Here is a 20,274-nt window from a genome sequence, read left to right on the forward strand (position 1 = left end):
GAGTGAGTGAGTGAGGTAGCAGCCAGACAGAAAGAGAAAGATAGATACAGGTAAAAAGGCAGAGATAGATGGAGAAAGAGCGTTAATAACAATACCACAACATTGTTGTCCATAACCGTGACTTGTCATGAAACAGATTATGTTATTGTTGACATTTGTCCATGTCCACTCACAATGAGGTCATCTGGTTTGAGTCGGATAGCTCTGGTCAGGTCCGACAGGGCTGACTTGGACTTCCCCATTGCCAGAAACACAGCTGCCCGCTCATAGTAGGTCAGGTAGAGATATTGGATCTTGATATGAACCATTTCATTGCAGGAGGAAATTGATCCTGCAGCAGGAGGATTTTAAAGGTCTATTTAATATTTAGAATCACGGCCAGGGAGTTGCTGTAAGTGATGTTTTACAGGTCTACTGGCAGTCAGTTCAAGTAGCCTATGTAGGCTACATGTGTCTCGTGTGAATTCAAATAAATGGACAATATTTGTTAGGGGTAGAGGTATTTTTCATTAGGGATTTGTTTGTTTTTTGTACAATTGGTTTATTATATGTTCAAGGCAAATAATAGGCAAAATACATGAATACCTGAGTCCCTGAGTGGTCCAGTGGGTACAGTCAATGACAACAGCACACATATGTCAGGGCAGGCATGGGTTCGAATTCGAATCGGGCCGACTGCCCTTTTTGGAGGAACTAGTACTTTTCTAGTTGCTCTCAGTGGGCTGTACTTGTACTCTTATGTCATTTCTGAAGGAAGTAACTTACCTTTTACTCCGTTAGATTTTACCAAATCACTTCAGTTTAATAGATTTATATTATTATACCATTGCTGTCGGATGAAAACCATTATTTATTATTTTACATGAATCGATACTATTGTCCCCTTTCCGTCTACATGAACGTTTCGCAACGCCTTGACCAATGAAATGGATTCAAAATAGCTTTTCAAAACTTTTAAGTCCATTGGCTCTCAAAGTTGTCAGTCAAACCCAGTTTTTTGACGTGAAGCACACATCATATTTTTGTCTTAATATGTTTGTCTTGGGTTCTTAGCCAGAGACACTTTAATTATCTTCTGCCTTTGTAATACTATATTTCTGGAGTAAGATAAGTATTTATAAGATATAATTCTGCTCTAGAAATTGTGTTGAGGACAAGTGCAAATCAAGTCCTTCACGACTGGACTAAAAATGGCATCTGCTCGAGGGGGTACTCAACTGGCCTCTCCATCACGACGTCCCATGATTGCCCATCTGCTAGCCGCGGCCCGCTAGCTGCTAGCCGCGGCCCGCTAGCTGTCTAGAGAACATTGGACTGTCAGCTGTATAGATCCACCTGCCAATTTCTTTGACCACTATACTTATTTTGCCAATTGGACTTGGACCCCTCTGCTACTCGGAACCCTACTAATCAACATCACCGCACGCGGAGGCTAAAACAGACTTTCCTCCGTCGAGACGTCCCTCTAAGGCCCTTCTGATAGCTTGCTAGCCCCTTGCTTAGCCTACTCCCTAAGTTTGTTTTATTCACTGCTTTAGCACACTCTGCCAACCCGGATGTCCTAGCAGTATCTGAATCCTGGTTTAGGAAGACCACCAAAAACCCTGAAATTTCCATCCATAACTATAACATTTTCCGACAAGATAGAACTGCCAAAGGGGCGGGTTGCAATCTACTGCAGAGATAGCCTGCAGAGTTCTGTCTTCCTATCCAGGTCTGTACCCAAACAATTCGAGCTTCTATTTTTTAAAATCCACCTTTCCAGAAACAAGTTTCTCACGGTTGCCACTTGCTATAGACCACCCTCTGCCCCCAGCTGTGCCCTGGACACCATATGTGAATTGATTGCCCAACCATCTAACTTCAGAACTCGTGCTGCTAGGTGACCTGTGACATGCTTAACACTCTGGGCCATCCTACAATCTAAGCTTGATGCCCTCAATCTCACACAAATGATCAATGAACCCACCAGGTACAACCCCAAATCCGTAAACACGTGCACCCTCATAGATATCATCCTAACCAACTTGCCCTCCAAATACACACATCGCAGAAATCACTGCCTTATTGCCTGCATCCGTAATGGGTCTGCGGTCAAACGACCGCCCCTCATCACTGTCAAACGCTCCCTAAAACACTTTCAGCGAGCAGGCCTTTCTAATCAACCTGGCCCGGGTCCCTGAAAGGATATTGATCTCATCCCATCAGTAAAGGATGCCTGGTTCATCTTTAAAAGTGTCTTCCTCACCATCTTAAATAAGCATTCCCCATTCAAAAAATGTAGAACCAGGAACAGATATAGCCCTTGGTTCTCTCCAGACCTGACTGACCAGCACAAAAACATCCTGTGGCATTCTGCATTAGCATCGAATAACCTCCGTGTTATGCAACTTTTCAGAGAAGTTAGGAACAAACATACACAGGCAGTTAGGAAAGCTAAGGCCAGCTTTTTCAAGCAGAAATGTGCATCCTGAAGCACAAACTCAAAAACGTTCTGGGACACTGTAAAGTCCATGGAGAATAAGAGCACCTCCTCCCAGCTGCCCACTACACTGAGGCTAGGAAACACTGTCACCACCGATAAATCCACTATAACTGAGAATTTCAATAAGCATTTTTCTACAGCTGGCCATGCTTTCCACCTGGCTACCCCAACCCCGATCAACACCACCTAAAGCAACTCGCCCAAGCCTCCACCATTTCTCCTTCACCCAAATCCAGATAGCTGATGTTCTGAAAGAGCGGCAAAATCTGGACCCTTACAAATCAGCAGGGCTAGAAAAACTGGACCCCCTCTTTCTAAAATGATCTGCCGAAATTGTTGTAATCCCTATTACTAGCCAATTCAACCCCTCTTTCGTATCGTCTGAGATTCCCATAGATTGGAAAGCAGCTGGTTCCCAACTGGCCTGCCTGGTTAAATAAAGGTGAAATAAAAAATAAATAAAATATATATAGAGAAAAGAGTAGGCCTGAGAATTGAACCCTGTGGCACCCCCATAGAGACTGTCAGAGGTCCGGACAACAGGCCCTCCGATTTGACACACTGAACTCTATCTGAGAAGTAGTTGGTGAACCAGGCGAGGCAGTCATTTGATAAACCAAGGCTGTTGAGTCTGCCAATAAGAATGTGGTGATTGACAGAGTCGAAAGCCTTGGCCAGATTGATGAAGACGGCTGCACAGTCCTGTCTTTTATCGATGGCAGTTATGATATCGTTTAGGACCTTGAGCGTGGCTGAGGTGTACCCATGACCAGCTCTGAAACCAGATTGCATGCATAGTGTCATGTATTGTCATGTTATGTCTTGTCCCTGTGCTTTCTCTTCTCTTCGTTTCCCCCTGCTGGTCGTATTAGGTTACTTTCTCTCTCTCTATCTCTCTCTCTCTCTATCGTTCCGTTCCTGCTCCCAGCTGTTCCTCATTCTCCTAACGACCTCGTTTACTCTCTCACACCTGTCCCCTCTTTTGCCCTCTGATTAAGTCTCTATTTCTCTATCTGTTTCTGCTTCTGTCCTTGTCGGATTCTTGTTTGCTTTGCCCTTGTCCCGTCCTGTCGTAATCTGCCTCTTCATCAGATGCTGCGTGTGAGCAGGTGTCTCTGTCCTCTACGGCCCGCGCCTACCCGGAGGGACCAGCAGTCTGTTGCCGCTAGCCCTGCTATTCTCCTCTACTACTAGAAGGGGGACTCTCCTGTAAAGATAGAGGATTTATGTTTTCCCTGTTTGGACATCTCCTGTAAAGATTGAGGATTTATGTTTTCCCTGTTTGGACATTAAAAGACTCTGTTTCTGTTAAATCGCTTTTGGGTCCTCACTCACCTGCATAACACATAGTGGAGAAGGTACAGTGGGATTCGAAATGGTCGGTGATCTGTTTGTTAACTTGGCTTTCATGTGTGTTGGTGTGTGTGTGTTTCTCTCTAAATGTCAATCTGTTTTCACGACATGTTTTTGTGTCTTTCAATTTACAGCATCACAACCGAGGGGGGAGGAGACAAGAAAGAGAACACCCTTTAAAGTGGAAAGGAGTGGTTCAGAAGAGGAGGATGGAGGGTCAATCTGGTTTTGTTTAGAAGGGATACAGCTTTTGTCAAAAATGTACTTTTAGCAGTAGGTTAGGAGAATTAACGTAGCAGGTTAGGAGGAGTAGGTTAAGAAAAGGGTTAGGGTTAGTTGAAATACAACAAAAACATGTTTTTACATCAATTTAATTCCATTGTGAAATGTCTGATTTACATACTATTAACATGATTGATAGTCACATTTCGGGATTGATCGTTTGACTGTTGTAACACTTACCTGTTCATTCTGATTTTAAAAATGTAACATCACACTTGGTGTATATATTTTTTTATGCATTCACCATCACAGGTACTTGAAATTATAGTGAAATTTATTGTCAATAATGCTATTGAAATTGTACAAATATTCCAATGTCTCAAATACCATATAACTTTTCATGAAATTGTGCACATTTATAGATATTAAGTCAATTGAATTGAATGACCGCAACTGAACAGCCTATGGAGTTAGTTTGATGTCAGTCTTCTTTGGAGACTACCTGTGCTGGGGGACATCTGCTTTAATGATAAATGAATGTCAAATAAATTGCACAAACGGTAGATTATCGGTTTTCACACCTTTCATTATGTGACTATTGATACGCTAATGGTAGCCTACAAAATGTAGCCTATAAGAATATAATGAAATAACAAGGGGCCTATTGCAACCATCGATGGTGCTAGATTATCGCCAGTTGATGTCTTGTTAAACCATCATTATGCACTAAATTCACCCCCACAGCTCATCTCAATTACAACTATTATTGTTCACCTCTACCACTCCCTAAAAGATTATGTCGGTGTTACCTTAGTCAGAGATCTGTATTTAATGGTCAGATGGTCATGTCTCTGCCCTAACAATGGGAGTTGTCCCAAAGGCAGGTGACAAGCTTAGGTCTGCATATTAAGCCCATAGGAACGCATTGAGCTTATTTTGGCGAGAGTGAGCCATCTTCGCGTCACCTCTTCCTCTCAGCCTTAGTCCTGCTTGCAACCAAAGTCTTTCAAGATATGTTCGCCTTCTGGTTGGTACTTTCATCAGAACAATGTAGTCCTCTTTAACAGACTAAGGGCCATGTATTTATTTGATAAGCATTCTGTACAAAAAAATATAAAGTTCTTCCTTGTTTACCACGGCAATTTACCCAACACTTTGTAGGAATGGAAATAATGTTGCTGTACTGTTATTTTATTTGTTTACCACTTGCCTGTTTTGCATGTTATTTTGGTTTTAATACGTGTCACATATCAGTTTAAAAACAAAGTCAAAAAATAAATAAATAATCATTGAGTTAATAAAGCCGCATACAAACATGGTCTCTTTTTTGCTTTCTTGAGTAAGGCAGCTCCAAAATGCAGGTATTTCAGCCTAGTTCAGTGCTTTCTGTGGTGGGGCATCAAGCGGAAAATCCAGAGTATAGGGGTTGGTAATCTTCTCTAGTTGCGCCATGATTGGCTCAGTGTTCTGTCAGTCATGGGGACACTACGTCACAGCCAAGTCTAAGGGCAGAGCTCGAAAAATTAAGCCCCTTGGGTGCTGCCATAGAGCTACATTAGAAGTGCCCATCCAAGACATCAAATCACGTTATATCTACACTAGCTTTGGTTGGACTGATCATAATTTCAAAAATCTTAGCTAGGAGTCAGCATCATGAATCAAGTCGACAATCTACTGGCACATCCTTATTAATCCTTGTCATATGAAGATAATAATGAAGAGAAATTATAGATAAATCGGACTGCAGTGAGTTCAAGACAACTGGGAACTTGGGAAAAAGCGAGCTCTGACTGGGAAAATACATTTTGAACGGTCATCCAACTCAGAATTCTAAATCGGGAACACTGGCCTCTTTTTAGAGCTACGACCTGAAGATCACTGACGTCATCATGATTCCACCTTGTTTTTTTTCTGAGTTTCCAGTTGTCTTGAAAGCACCAAAAATACAGAGAATGCCAGACTTTGATTCCAAAGTTTGATGACAAAATTTGCCCACGAAGGACCGCCGCGCCACCTTCCTGTTCAAGTGAGCACAACACAACAAGGTGAGTCCAAACATGTATTCTATGCTGCTGCATAAATTATGTAATATGCCAGGGAGATAGTATTACTCTCTCCACTACAGTATACATAAGTGTATGTTGTGTAGTAAGCTGTTAGTAGCCCATGTGCCTCACCCTAATAATTTGATCTAGTTTCCCCTCTTAATTTTGCCCCCACTCCCTTAATTTAGCCTACTTCTGACTTGGTGGTGCACATGTAGCCTATAACCTGTTTTAGAGAAATGTAATCACTGAATATTATAAGAGCTTTCATTGTCTGCTTATATGCCCCCTTTATTTATCCTACGATTCTGACTTGATGTACAGGGAGAATGGCCCATGTTCTGAATTCTGTAGCTGTACATTTCAAAAGTGCTTAACAAATAGTTATATTGACTACGTCCTTCCTAGCTCGCTCATTAATGTCTTAATCCAAATTACGGATTGCCTCTTATCCACTTGTCATCCCCTTATGCCATAGTTTGTACATCTCAATAGTCCGTAGAAACCCCATTTGTTTAAGCAATTCAGCCATATCAGCTATGTTTTTTTAAAGGCAGTAAATGAGGCTAACTACACTGCCAGACAAGGCTCTGCTGAAAAATCAAATGTATTTATATAGCCCTTCTTACATCAGCTGATATCTCAAAGTGCTGTACAGAAACCCAGCCTAAAACCCCAAACAGCAAGCAATGCAGGTGTAGAAGCACGGTGGCTAGGAAAAACTCCCTAGAAAGGCCAAAACCTAGGAAGAAACCTAGAGAGGAACCAGGCTTTGAGGGGTGGCCAGTCCTCTTCTGGCTGTGCCGGGTGGAGATTATAACAGAACATGGCCAAGATGTTCAAATGTTCATAAATGACCAGCAGGGTCAAATAATAATAATATATATTATGCCAGGTGCAGCAGTGATAAGTGATAAGATGTTGGGTCTCTGCTGTTGGGTCTCTGCTGTTGGGACAGCTTCACAGTAACAGTTGGTGGGCACCGTTTGTCACCGTTATAGTGCAATTGATGTATTGTTAAGTGTTGTGTAGTGGCTTTGCTGGCAATCATCCCACATGTTTTTGTTTATGTTTGCCCCATCAAGATGTACATGCTAAAATCACCACTGGTGTCTGCTATGGTCATTTCTTAAAAAGAAAAAATATATATATTTGAAATGTGTAACTACATCAAGTCAATCTGGAGAATGCGTTATCTGTGCCAGAACGGCTTGGGCCGGAATCAAACCCATACCAACAAGGTAGGCCTATATGTGCATGCTGATGGCAGTGGTCCTAACTGCTAGACTAGACCATCCCAGGACATGATTGAACTACAATTTGACAGTTCATTTACAACCTTAGGATACACTAGACACGTATGTCGTATGTGGAGACCAATAACTATCTTGTCTTATTGAGCTGTATAAAACAACAGTTGCTGATATGTACGGCTGCATTTCAGATACATGTGTGAACCACCGGCTCGATTCAGTCTTACAGTTTGTAGCAAAATTTTTATTTTTTTTATTTTTTACATGAGATAAAAGTAGAGACTCAGAGCTAGAAAATGGTACATCATACACTACAGCTGAGGAACAATGGGAAAGTCATTCTGCTTTGAAAGTTGATGAACTTGTAACCCAACTTTTGAGTAAAGGGCCATTCTATGTTTTGGTAAACCTACTGGAGAACTCTTTGTCTACACCACATTCAGCATCGTTCACACCCTCTTAAGCCTTATCCCCACCCATTCAGCATCGTTCCCACCCTCTTAAGACTTAGCCCCACCCATTCAGCATCGTTCACACCCTCTTAAGCCTTAGCCCCACCCATCTCTTTAAGGATTCACATGTGAGGCCATGTACTAAACAACCAAAGATGTCAAGAATAAACGTTGATTTATACTAAGTCTATTAAACCCCCCATCTACTATCTCAGCCAATCATGGCTAGCGGGAAGGTTCCTGTCTTTTTCCGTGGCTAAACCAACTAGGCTCCTAATTTAACCATTTTATTTGTATTTACAGACGACATACAAGTTTCTTATTAAGTTAACACGTTCCAAAAGGAATTTCTGTGAAAAAAAACGCAATTTGATTTTTAAAAATTACGTTTATATTCAACTGCCTCTCCTGTGAGGTAGTGACGCGTGACATATGCCTAGTTTCCTGAAACGAGTCACATTTTTGTCAATTTGAAGTTGCAGTAATAGGACCTAGGCCTATAGCATTTGTGGGAGCAAGAGAGAACATTATTTTAAGATAGCGAATCCTGATCCCAATGACTCGACTGCCCCCGAATAGAGAGAAAGAGAACTGCTCATTTGAATTTCCAGATCCACGAGGAAAATTCTCCTCACACAAAAGAGTGATAAAATTAAGATCCAACATCTGTAGTTTTAAGTCTCCCTCTGAGGGAAGGCATAGGGTTAAACAAAGTAGGTTATCGCATAGTTTATATCTAGCTATTTTCATGTAGCTATATTGATTATATGACCATCCATCAACTGAAAGTGTGTAGGTTTAAATGTTCAATGTGTTTATCTAAGTGAATAGATGAAAGAGACAGAGTGAAGGGAGAAAGACATCAGAAAGGGATCCATGAATAAGTCGATGTACAATGATCCATCCTCTGGAAAGACTTACGCAATGCGGTAGCAGAGAGTGTACAGACAGAGGGAGAGAGGCACAAACAGACTACAAGCAGACATCTAAAGACTTATGCAATGAGGTAGCAGAGAGCGTACAGACGGAGGGAGAGAGGCACAAACAGACTACAAGCAGACATCTAAAGATGTTGGAGCTATGATGATGTGTGTCTGATTGGTAACCTTACCCACTGCAGAGTGGTAGTGGGACAGGGCCCCAGCAAGTTGACCAGATTCCAACAGTTTACGGCCCATCTCACGGTGTTTCTCAATCTCCACGTTATCCCCCGAGACACCTGAAACACAATAGTTTGTGTGAGCCTCTTTGGAAGCCCACAAAGCAACACATATAGCGAGCTCAGCTAACCACATAGAAACAGACTTTAATGCAGGAAACAGTGTGCGTTCTGGAAACCTGTTGCCATTTTAACTGTCGACATGCATTCCTCCCTCTAGATGTAAATCAAGGGCTTTGTTTGTAAAGGGAATATTCAAAAGACAAGTGGTAAACCAGCAATAGTCAAAGGGTTTGGGTAAAGTTAGTAGCAAGCAATGAGGGCACACAGCTAGCTTTGGGACACATCGGGAGTCTGTGTATTGGTTTGACACGCCGAGTTCTGCATCGTTCTGGTGTGTGGCAACGGAAAATAACCCTACCAAAACATACCCAGCTTCACCAACAAAAACAAACATTTCCTGTCAACAAAAGCATATGTATAATAATCTCTAGAAACTCTACTTGCCAGACGTAAAGTGAAATGTGTCCCTCGCTATCAAATAAACATTTGAATACAACTTTTGTCCAAACCACATTCCTGCTGTCTAAACAAAGGTAGGAAGTCTCGTGAGAAGTCTAATGACAGCCAACTGTCTCACTGTAGGTGTGGTTCGGAGAAAACTTGGATTCTGACGTTTATTTGATAGCGAGATTATACATATGCTTTTGTTGACAGGACATTTTTTGGTGCAGACGGCTATATTGTGGTATGGTTATTTACAGTGGTGTAAAGTACTTAAGTAAACATCTTTAATGTACTACTTCAGTAGTTTTTTGTGTGGTATCTGTACTTTACTGTTTATATTTTTGAAAACATATTCTTCACTACATTTTTAAAGAAAATAATGTACTTTTTACTCCATACATTTTCCCTGACAACCAAAAGTAGTCGTTACATTTTGAATGCTTAGCAGGACAGGAAAATTGTCAAAGTCACTCACTTATCAAGAGAACATCCCTGTTCATCCCTACTGCCTCCAATCTGGCAGACTCACTAACAGGGTTGTCATGTATAGCTAAATTTTGAGACCAATGACCACTCAAAACCCACCCAAAAAGCCAGAAAACTAGACCAAATCAAAAAAAAAATCACAGCAAGAGTTGCCATATTTATACAATAAACTCCCTTTTCGTTATTAAAAAGGAATATAGAACGATGTTAGAAGCTAAATGTGGATTTAATTAAAATAATTATTGCTGGCTATGAGATGATGTAATGAAGGAACTTGAAAGATAATTCGCCCTTATTAATTCTTAAATGTATGTTTTAAGATAGCTAATTGATCCATAGTATGACTTGTTTGATTTGAATTTTAGGACCCCTTAAAGAATAAAAATATATATATATGCAGTACCAGCAAGCAAAGTAGTGTGACAAAAAACAACAGAGTTACACAAAAACAAACGTACAGTCAATAACACAATAGTTAAAAAATATATATATACAGTGTGTGTAAATGTAGAAGAGTTGGGAGGTAAGGCAATAAATAGGCCCTAGAGGTGAAAATCATTACAATTTAGCATTAATACTGGAGTGATAGATGTGCAGATGATGATGTGCAAGTAGAGATACTGGGGTGCAAAAGAGCAAGAGGGTAAGTAATAATATGGGGATGAGGTAGTTGGGTGGGCTATTTACAGATTGGCTGTGTGCAGGTACAGTGATCGGTAAGCTGCTCTTACAGCTGATGCTTAAAGTTAAAGAGGGAGATAGAAGTCTCCAGCTTCAGAGATTTTTGCAAATCGTTCCAGTCATTGGCAGCAGAGAACTGGAACGAAAGGCGGCCAAATTAAGTGTTGGCTTTGGAGATGACCAGCGCACTATACCTGCTGGAGTGCGTGCTACGGGTGGGTGTTGCTATGGTGACCAGTGAGCTGAGATAAGGCGGGGCGTTACCTAGCAAAGACTTATAGATGACCTGGAGCCAGTGGGTTTGGCGACGGATATGTAGTGAGGGCCAGCCAACGAGAGCGTACAGGTCGCAGTGGTAGGTAGTATATGGGGCTTTGGTGATAAAACGGATGGCACTGTGATAGACTGCATCCAGCTTGTTGTGTAGAGTGTTGGAGGCTATTTTGTAAATGACATCGCCGAAGTCAAGGATCAGTAGGATAGTCAGTTTTACTATGGTATTGTGACAAAAACCGAAAAGGATCGGCACACTCCCTCTACATGGGAAGACAACTCTGCTACATGATATCCAGGGGACCTCATGGAACCATGGACTACACCTACTGATACTGGACACCAGGGGGAGACAAAGGAGACACCCATCATAGACTTCTCTCAGCTGAGACTTGAAACACCACCCCCCAACAGTGGAAACAACCAGCTGGTATCACCAAGTGGAATCTACTTATCAGAACACGGAAGCAGAGCTATGGGCGTCAGTACTCTGTGAATTAGACTTAGAAGGGTGAATCAGAAGGATGTAATAAGAGAGCTACAAGTGTGCAGTCTAACAGAGCTAACACTGTGCAGTGTGGTCCAGCACTTTGCGGACTTCCCCCGTAAAAAAAGTATATAAAGAGAGTAAAGCTCATAAGGAGGCATGAATCTCACTGACATATGAGACAGACTTCATATGGAGAATCATCATAGGTAAATGTACTATTGCACTATACTCTCTTTGACAGACTTAAACAATATTCAAGAACTGGTTCAATGTTGCTTAAGTATTAATTGGATCACTAACTGCCTGGTTAAGCTCTGTGAACCCGAAACTGAGTCTCAGAAACACAGGGGTCTAGACACCTCTTGATCACAGACAAAGCGGCATTCGCACAGTGAGACATCAGGTCCAGAAGTGATTAACAATTTAAAGAAATGGCCAAATACCAGCCATAGTAATATCGATTCTAAACACAGAGTTGGAAGTGAATAGTGGTAAGGGATTGGAATTCGGAATCTAGTATTATTATGGAGAGAATACCAATCACGGGAAAGTGACCAAGGGACTGAGCATTTAAGGTAATTGAACTATTTTTGCTATTTAGTCAATATTTTTTTTAAGTGTTAACGCATTTAAAGTTTTGCAATATTATCTGGCATAGCTTAAAGCATTAAGGATTGATTGAGCATTATTGTTGTATTAAGAAACCGTCTAACCATTGAATTGTAATAATGTGTATAAGACAAAAAACAGAGTGACTTAATAAAAGCTTGAAACTTTGACAACTAGGCCAGATTAACGGGTGAAGAGCATGCATTTAGTTTTACTAGCATTTAAAAGCAGTTGGAGGCCACGGAAGGAGTGTTTGTATGGCATTGAAGCTTGTTTGGAGGTTTGTTAGCACAGTGTCCAAAGAAGGGCCAGATGTGTCGTCTGCGTAGAGGTGGAACTGAGAATCAGCAGCAGCAAGAGTGACATCATTGATATATACAGAGAAAAGAGTCAGCCTGAGAATTAAACCCTGTGGAACCCCCATAGAGACAGCCAGAGGTCCGGACCTAGGCCCTCCGATTTGACACACTGAACTCTATCTGATAATTAGTCGGTGAACCAGGCGAGGCAGTCATTTGACAAGCCAATTGACAGTCCCACAAACCCAAAACAGATGGGATGGTGTATCTCAGCAGAATGCTGTGGTAGGCATGCTGGTTAAGTGTGCATTGAATTCTAAATAAATCAGTGGCAGTCCTCGTGACAGCCAGCTAACTCTGGGTCTTCCTTTCCTGTGGCGGTCCTCATGACAGCCAGGTAACTCTGGGTCTTCCTTTCCTGTGGCGGTCCTCATGACAGCCAGGTAACTCTGGGTCTTCCTTTCCTGTGGCGGTCCTCATGACAGCCAGGTAACTCTGGGTCCCTTTCCTGTGACAGCCAGGGTAACTCTGGGTCTTCCTTTCCTGTGGCGGTCCTCATGACAGCCAGGTAGCTTCCTTTCCTGTGGCGGTCCTCATGACAGCCAACTAACTGGGTCTTCCTTTCCTGTGGCGGTCCTCATGACAGCCAGGTAACTCTGGGTCTTCCTTTCCTGTGGCGGTCCTCATGACAGCCAGGTAACTCTGGGTCTTCCTTTCCTGTGGCGGTCCTCATGACAGCCAGGTAACTCTGGGTCTTCCTTTCCTGTGGCGGTCCTCATGACAGCCAGGTAACTGGGTCTTCCTTTCCTGTGGCGGTCCTCATGACAGCCAGGTAACTCTGGGTCTTCCTTCCCTGTGGCGGTCCTCATGACAGCCAGGTAACTCTGGGTCTTCCTTTCCTGTGGCGGTCCTCATGACAGCCAGGTAACTCTGGGTCTTCCTTTCCTGTGGCGGTCCTCATGACAGCCAGGTAACTCTGGGTCTTCCTTTCCTGTGGCGGTCCTCATGACAGCCAGGTAACTCTGGGTCTTCCTTTCCTGTGGCGGTCCTCATGACAGCCAGGTAACTCTAATGAACTGATCCTCTGCAGTAGAGGTAACTCTGGGTCTTCCTTTCCTGTGGCGGTCCTCATGACAGCCAGGTAACTCTAATGAACTGATCCTCTGCAGTAGAGGTAACTCTGGGTCTTCCTTTCCTGTGGCGGTCTTCATGACAGCCAGGTAACTCTAATGAACTGATCCTCTGCAGTAGAGGTAACTCTGGGTCTTCCTTTCCTGTGGCGGTCCTCATGACAGCCAGGTAACATTTACATTTACATTTAAGTCATTTAGCAGACGCTCTTATCCAGAGCGACTTACAAATTGGTGCATTCACCTTATGACATCCAGTGGAACAGTAGTGCATCTAAATCTTTTAAGGGGGGGGTGAGAGGGATTACTTTATCCTATCCTAGGTATTCCTTAAAGAGGTGGGGTTTCAGGTGTCTCCGGAAGGTGGTGATTGACTCCGCTGTCCTGGCGTCGTGAGGGAGTTTGTTCCACCATTGGGGGGCCAGAGCAGCGAACAGTTTTGACTGGGCTGAGCGGGAACTGTACTTCCTCAGTGGTAGGGAGGCGAGCAGGCCAGAGGTGGATGAACGCAGTGCCCTTGTTTGGGTGTAGGGCCTGATCAGAGCCTGGAGGTACTGAGGTGCCGTTCCCCTCACAGCTCCGTAGGCAAGCACCATGGTCTTGTAGCGGATGCGAGCTTCAACTGGAAGCCAGTGGAGAGAGCGGAGGAGCGGGGTGACGTGAGAGAACTTGGGAAGGTTGAACACCAGACGGGCTGCGGCGTTCTGGATGAGGTGTAGGGGTTTAATGGCACAGGCAGGGAGCCCAGCCAACAGCGAGTTGCAGTAATCCAGACGGGAGATGACAAGTGCCTGGATTAGGACCTGCGCCGCTTCCTGTGTGAGGCAGGGTCGTACTCTGCGGATGTTGTAGAGCATGAACCTACAGGAACAGGCCACCGCCTTGATGTTAGTTGAGAACGACAGGGTGTTGTCCAGGATCACGCCAAGGTTCTTAGCGCTCTGGGAGGAGGACACAATGGAGTTGTCAACCGTGATGGCGAGATCATGGAACGGGCAGTCCTTCCCCGGGAGGAAGAGCAGCTCCGTCTTGCCGAGGTTCAGCTTGAGGTGGTGATCCGTCATCCACACTGATATGTCTGCCAGACATTCAGAGATGCGATTCGCCACCTGGTCATCAGAAGGGGAAAGGAGAAGATTAATTGTGTGTCGTCTGCATAGCAATGATAGGAGAGACCATGTGAGGTTATGACAGAGCCAAGTGACTTGGTGTATAGCGAGAATAGGAGAGGGCCTAGAACAGAGCCCTGGGGACACCAGTGGTGAGAGCACGTGGTGTGGAGACGGATTCTCGCCACGCCACCTGGTAGGAGCGACCTGTCAGGTAGGACGCAATCCAAGCGTGGGCCGCGCCGGAGATGCCCAACTCGGAGAGGGTGGAGAGGAGGATCTGATGGTTCACAGTATCGAAGGCAGCCGATAGGTCTAGAAGGATGAGAGCAGAGGAGAGAGAGTTAGCTTTAGCAGTGCGGAGCGCCTCCGTGATACAGAGAAGAGCAGTCTCAGTTGAATGACTAGTCTTGAAACCTGACTGATTTGGATCAAGAAGGTCATTCTGAGAGAGATAGCGGGAGAGCTGGCCAAGGACAGCACGTTCAAGAGTTTTGGAGAGAAAAGAAAGAATGGATACTGGTCTGTAGTTGTTGACATCGGAGGGATCGAGTGTAGGTTTTTTCAGAAGGGGTGCAACTCTCGCTCTCTTGAAGACGGAAGGGACGTAGCCAGCGGTCAGGGATGAGTTGATGAGCGAGGTGAGGTAAGGGAGAAGGTCTCCGGAAATGGTCTGGAGAAGAGAGGAGGGGATAGGGTCAAGCAGGCAGGTTGTTGGGCGGCCGGCCGTCACAAGACGCGAGATTTCATCTGGAGAGAGAGGGGAGAAAGAGGTCAGAGCACAGGGTAGGGCAGTGTGAGCAGAACCAGCGGTGTCGTTTGACTTAGCAAACGAGGATCGGATGTCGTCGACCTTCTTTTCAAAATGGTTGACGAAGTCATCTGCAGACAGGGAGGGGGGGGAGGAGGATTCAGGAGGGAGGAGAAGGTTGCAAAGAGCTTCCTAGGGTTAGAGGCAGATGCTTGGAATTTAGAGTGGTAGAAAGTGGCTTTAGCAGCAGAGAGAGAAGAGGAAAATGTAGAGAGGAGGGAGTGAAAGGATGTCAGGTCCGCAGGGAGGCGAGTTTTCCTCCATTTCCGCTCGGCTGCCCGGAGCCCTGTTCTGTGAGCTCGCAATGAGTCGTCGAGCCACGGAGCGGGAGGGGAGGACCGAGCCGGCCTGGAGGATAGGGGACATAGAGAGTCAAAGGATGCAGAAAGGGAGGAGAGGAGGGTTGAGGAGGCAGAATCAGGAGATAGGTTGGAGAAGGTTTGAGCAGAGGGAAGAGATGATAGGATGGAAGAGGAGAGAGTAGCGGGGGAGAGAGAGCGAAGGTTGGGACGGCGCGATACCATCCGAGTAGGGGCAGTGTGGGAAGTGTTGGATGAGAGCGAGAGGGAAAAGGATACAAGGTGGTGGTCGGAGACTTGGAGGGGAGTTGCAATGAGGTTAGTGGAAGAACAGCATCTAGTAAAGATGAGGTCGAGCGTATTTCCTGCCTTGTGAGTAGGGGGGGAAGGTGAGAGGGTGAGGTCAAAAGAGGAGAGGAGTGGAAAGAAGGAGGCAGAGAGGAATGAGTCAAAGGTAGACGTGGGGAGGTTAAAGTCGCCCAGAACTGTGAGAGGTGAGCCGTCCTCAGGAAAGGAGCTTATCAAGGCATCAAGCTCATTGATGAACTCTCCGAGGGAACCTGGAGGGCGATAAATGATAAGGATGTTAAGCTTGAAAGGGCTGGTAACTGTGACAGCATGGAATTCAAAGGAGGCGATAGACAGATGGGTAAGGGGAGAAAGAGAGAATGACCACTTGGGAGAGATGAGGATCCCGGTGCCACCACCCCGCTGACCAGAAGCTCTCGGGGTGTGCGAGAACACGTGGGCGGACGAAGAGAGAGCAGTAGGAGTAGCAGTGTTGTCTGTGGTGATCCATGTTTCCGTCAGTGCCAAGAAGTCGAGGGACTGGAGGGAGGCATAGGCTGAGATGAACTCTGCCTTGTTGGCCGCAGATCGGCAGTTCCAGAGGCTACCGGAGACCTGGAACTCCACGTGGGTCGTGCGCGCTGGGACCACCAGATTAGGGTGGCCGCGGCCACGCGGTGTGGAGCGTTTGTATGGTCTGTGCAGAGAGGAGAGAACAGGGATAGACAGACACATAGTTGACAGGCTAGGTAACTCTAATGAACTGATCCTCTGCAGTAGAGGTAACTCTGGGTCTTCCTTTCCTGTGGCGGTCCTCATGACAGCCAGGTAACTCTGGGTCTTCCTTTCCTGTGGCGGTCCTCATGACAGCCAGGTAACTCTGGGTCTTCCTTTCCTGTGGCGGTCCTCATGACAGCCAGGTAACTCTGGGTCTTCCTTTCCTGTGGCGGTCCTCATGACAGCCAGGTAACTCTGGGTCTTCCTTTCCTGTGGCGGTCCTCATGACAGCCAGGTAACTCTGGGTCTTCCTTTCCTGTGGTGGTCCTCGTGACAGCCAGGTAACTCTGGGTCTTCCTTTCCTGTGGCGGTCCTCGTGACAGCCAGCTAACTCTGGGTCTTCCTTTCCTGTGGCGGTCCTCATGACAGCCAGATAACTCTGGGTCTTCCTTTCCTGTGGCGGTCCTCATGACAGCCAGGTAAATCTGGGTCTTCCTTTCCTGTGGCGGTCCTCATGACAGCCAGGTAACTGGGTCTTCCTTTCCTGTGGCGGTCCTCATGACAGCCAGGTAACTCTGGGTCTTCCTTCCCTGTGGCGGTCCTCATGACAGCCAGGTAACTCTGGGTCTTCCTTTCCTGTGGCGGTCCTCATGACAGCCAGGTAACTCTGGGTCTTCCTTTCCTGTGGCGGTCCTCATGACAGCCAGGTAACTCTGGGTCTTCCTTTCCTGTGGCGGTCCTCATGACAGCCAGGTAACTCTGGGTCTTCCTTTCCTGTGGCGGTCCTCATGACAGCCAGTTTCAACATAACGCTTGGTGGTTTTTGCGACTGCACTTGGAAGAAACTTTTAAAGTCCTTGAAATTTTCTGGATTAACTGACCTTCATGTCTTAAAGTAACGCTGGACTGTCATTTATCGTTGCTTATTTGAGCTGTTCTTGCCATAATATGGACTCGGTCTTTTGCCAAATAGGGCTTTCTTCTGTATACTAGCCCTACCTTGTCACAACACAACGGATTATCTTTCCTACCCTACCAGCTAACGATGTCATTCTTCTGTGAGCTGCTCCATGCAGCAAACTCTTGCTGGCTGCAGACGATATTCCGCTGAAACAGGGCTGTGTGCTGCACTCATGTGAATATATTTCACGTGCTTTTTGATTCTGTAGGCGACTTTTGTGTTTGATCTCTATTGTACTACATAATTAATAAGTAGTAAACCTCCACTACACTACTTTGATACGCAACAGAAGGGATTAAGAAGTGAGTATTAGGCAATGCCCACTGAAAAAAAGTGGGTATAGGGTGTATAACTGCTTATAGCTTCCACCACACCACTGGCCCTTTGTGTTTTACAAAAAGTGCACTTTCCTCCGTCATTGCGCTGGTATTGTGGTTGCTGTCAGTGTTGCCAATTTAGCGACTTTGTCGCTATATTTAGCGAGTATTCAGACCCCTCTAGCGACACATTTTCAAAAAAGTGACTAGCGACAAACCTAGAGACCTTTTCTGGTGTTATTGGAGACTTTTGAAGACTGATGTGAAAGCATGTATCGTTCTCACAGGTGTCCCAGTCCCAGAAGAAAGTTCATTTGTAGTTCTAAACATTTTTAGGGTGTTTTTTACTCACTTTCTGTTTCTCCCACGACCTTACTCCTCTCTCCTACAGAGTCCATCACAATTACATGATGAAGTAGTTTAGCAACTTCTAGCGACTTTTAGGACTGCCAATAGCTACTTTCCTTACTGAGGAGTTGGCAACACTGTCCGTTCAGTATCACGAGCCTAGTCCAATAGGTTCGCTACTGCGCAAACAGGTCTTCCATTAACTAATAGTGAGCGAGCAACTTTACAGAAATTTGCCCCACTCTTCCCTACCAATTAGTCAAGGCAATTCGGACAAAGTTTGAGGTTATTTTTTAAATTAAAATAAAGGACTGTAGCCTAATGTTACGAGTAATATAGAAATCCCACGTTTCAATAGGCATTAAGAACATTGTTAAAGAAAGGAGTGAATATATTTGACCTGGGCCCCGAGTCCATACAAGACCGAGTAGAAATCTATCCTACACAGAGTTAAGACCGAGACACTCAATACTGCTTGTCTTGTCTTACCGTCCAACTGGAAGTCCAGAATGACACAGAGCAGTGAAAAGTAAAATTGGACCCAGCTGAGACCTTTCCATCGACCCGGCTTCATAGTTCACTGTACGTCACTTCTCCACGTCTCTGTAGTGATGGGACGATTGACACCTGAGCTCCGATGCCAATAGATCCAGTTTTCAAAGCACTAACGTTACAATACGACAACGTACTGATAGTGAAATTATGTTTGATACCGGAGCTCCGAGGCATGCGTCGAAATCGCTAAGCAGTTTATTTCAAAGCAGTGTGCTGATGCATGTATCTGCTTTATCAGAAGTACGTTATAAAAGACCAAAGTTTCGTTTCGTCAAACCAATTAGGTGGTGGTTCGGTATTGGTTTCGGTAGAAGACAAGGCTACACAATAAGTTTGACAACCAGGTGTCACTAGTGCAGTGATTCTCAACTGGGGGGTCGCGACCCCCATGGGGGTCATGGGATAATAATAATGCCACAAAGAACGTTTACATATATCGCGCATTACTCATCTCATATGTATATACTGTATCCTTCACTAACTATTCTTTACTATCTATTGCATCTTAGCCGCTCTGTCACTGCTCATCCATATATTTTATATTTTTATATTCTCATGCCATTCCTTTACTAGATTTTGTGTATTAGGTTTTGAGGTGGAATTTGTTAGATATTAGGTTTTGTTGTGTACACTCGCAATAACATCTGCTAACCATGTGCATGTGACCAATACAATTTGGGATGATTTTAAGGGGTCGCAAGACTTTTGCAAGAATATATATGTATATATATTTTTAATTATTTTTAAAAGGTAACCACCCAGGAAACTTTCATTTTGAAAGAATACCGCCGCACCACTATTGTTGCTGACTTAACACATCCAGTGCGTCCGCAGTGGTGAAATGGCAAGCTGTTCGGACTCCGAGGCTTTTCGCGCTGCACTCACTCACTGACCAATACAATAACGTTCTCGCCACACACACACACACACACACACACACACACACACACACACACACATTTCGTTACACCCGCAAAAAAATCTTCTAAATATGTGTGTGACCAGTAAACATTTGGTTTGACACATTGATCCAATAAAAACAAATCATTCTGTAACATTGTTTTGTTTTAAATGTGACACGTCCAATCAGATAATACAGCTCTTCTTCTGACAGCTAGCTTGATTGACAGCTACCTATGCAGATGTGTTCTGCAGGCATTGCACATGTGGATAGTCAGCGGTCATTTAACATATGTAGTCTAGCTGTCAGAGTAAAATCATGCGCCTGTTTTTATGACATGCAGCTCCCTCTTCATCTACTGCTGCTTCCAACGTCAACAAAAAGGCAGACAACCCGGTCTCTGTCAAGAAGAGAAAATACGACCCCGACTTCATCAAATATGGTTTTACATATATAGAAGACAGGCAGGGTGAGTGTAGACCGCAGTAGGTCCTATGCAACAAGCTGTTAAGCATAAAACCCTC

At 44.6% G+C, this 20,274-nt stretch overlaps 1 pseudogene; it reads right to left on the reverse strand.

Moving 5' to 3' along the window:
* LOC115146959 (dnaJ homolog subfamily C member 3-like) overlaps positions 1-19,115 on the reverse strand; it is a 33,892-nt pseudogene extending 14,777 nt beyond the window's left edge.
* Positions 19,116-20,274: the final 1,159 nt, after the last annotated feature.

The sequence above is a fragment of the Oncorhynchus nerka genome, linkage group LG19 (genome assembly GCF_034236695.1).
Source record: "Oncorhynchus nerka isolate Pitt River linkage group LG19, Oner_Uvic_2.0, whole genome shotgun sequence".
Classification (NCBI taxonomy): domain Eukaryota; kingdom Metazoa; phylum Chordata; class Actinopteri; order Salmoniformes; family Salmonidae; genus Oncorhynchus; species Oncorhynchus nerka.